This window comes from Austrofundulus limnaeus, unplaced genomic scaffold (genome assembly GCF_001266775.1).
Source record: "Austrofundulus limnaeus strain Quisiro unplaced genomic scaffold, Austrofundulus_limnaeus-1.0 Scaffold493, whole genome shotgun sequence".
NCBI lineage: Eukaryota > Metazoa > Chordata > Actinopteri > Cyprinodontiformes > Rivulidae > Austrofundulus > Austrofundulus limnaeus.
In genome coordinates this window covers 27,649-29,053 of record NW_013952895.1, presented here as the reverse complement: position 1 = coordinate 29,053, position 1,405 = coordinate 27,649, and positions in this window count along the sequence as shown.

Below are 1,405 nucleotides of genomic sequence, written 5' to 3'. Positions count from 1 at the left end.
CTCATGTTTTATAATTTAATTGACCTTCATAGATATTTGTTGCAATAAACTATATGTTTTAGCACATAATTTACATTTTACTGATTTTAAAAATATATGTAATTTTTGTTTTCCCCCTTTACGTACCTACTTAATTACTGGAGGTGGGCATTATTTTTATGTTTGGACAGTGGGGTGGGGTGTTTTATGTATTTTTTAATTGCAAAATGTTTATTTTATATTATTTTTCAGGTGTTTTTCTTCTCTTATTTCTATTTTACTGTTGGATGTTGTTTTGTTTTTACTGTTTGATGGGACTACAGATGTAAATTAGCCTTAGGCTAAATCTGGTGCAATGCATCAAACTTTGTTTTAATTGCACACTGTCCCGAACAAATAAAATCATTTATTCATTAATTAATTACTTGTAGATGTATTTATGTCTCTTAAATTTTTATATTTAATTATATCTTATATTTTTCCCCACAAGTTTTTTTATTTCCATGTGCTGCTTTTACATTTCTCTAGCCGTGTTTCCACCCAACTTTAATGTGCATTTTTAACAAACGTTTAAGATGTTGCAAAAAAATGTGCATCAGATGTGTTTCCATCAACTGGAGCAAAGTGTAATTACCTCAGACGTTACACAGCAGTGCAACTACATACTTTCTGAACACACACAACATTATATGTATAAGTCGTGCCATTTGCACTAAGCACTGTTTTTTAACTTTTGTAAATGAAAAACATCAATTATGTAATATAAAGAAAAACAACTTGCATGCTCAATATAACACTTGTCCAGATGCATAAAAAGAGCTGTAATCACCTTTTATTGAAGCTTCACAAATCCAGGAAAGGTTTCGCAAAGAAATCACACACTAGGTTTTAAATACTCTGCTATTAATGTAGAATAATATAATCTGTGTTTGATGAAAAAAATAAAATGAACAAAAAAAAAAAGCCTGTGCTGAGCATGTTCTTGAGCACCCTTAGTGTGTGCAGGAGGGGAAGACAGGAGGGGAGGTGAAGTAGCGGAGGGGTGCCTAATCAGTGCAGTTCCTTCGTTATTGATCATGTTAAATGTATGTGTATCATTATCACACATGCACAAACAGCTAAATACAGAAAATGGTGACTGGTGTAGGGGTCACCTCGAGTGAAGAAACAAGATTTACTGCCTCGAAGCAGGCCTCGGACAGGCCTGAGGAGAGGACAGGAACTCTGTCACAAACTGAACTCTATTTAGGCCATGACAGGTCATTCTATCCGTGGAAGAGAACCCCTCAGTTCTCAATCAGATAATGGACAGAACAATCTTTCCTGTTCGTGATTCATTTGTTGTTTAACTAAGAATGTTTATGCGTTTGTTAAATCATGATAATAACTGTCACAAGAAAGTGGCACCACTTCTACTCTTTTATCG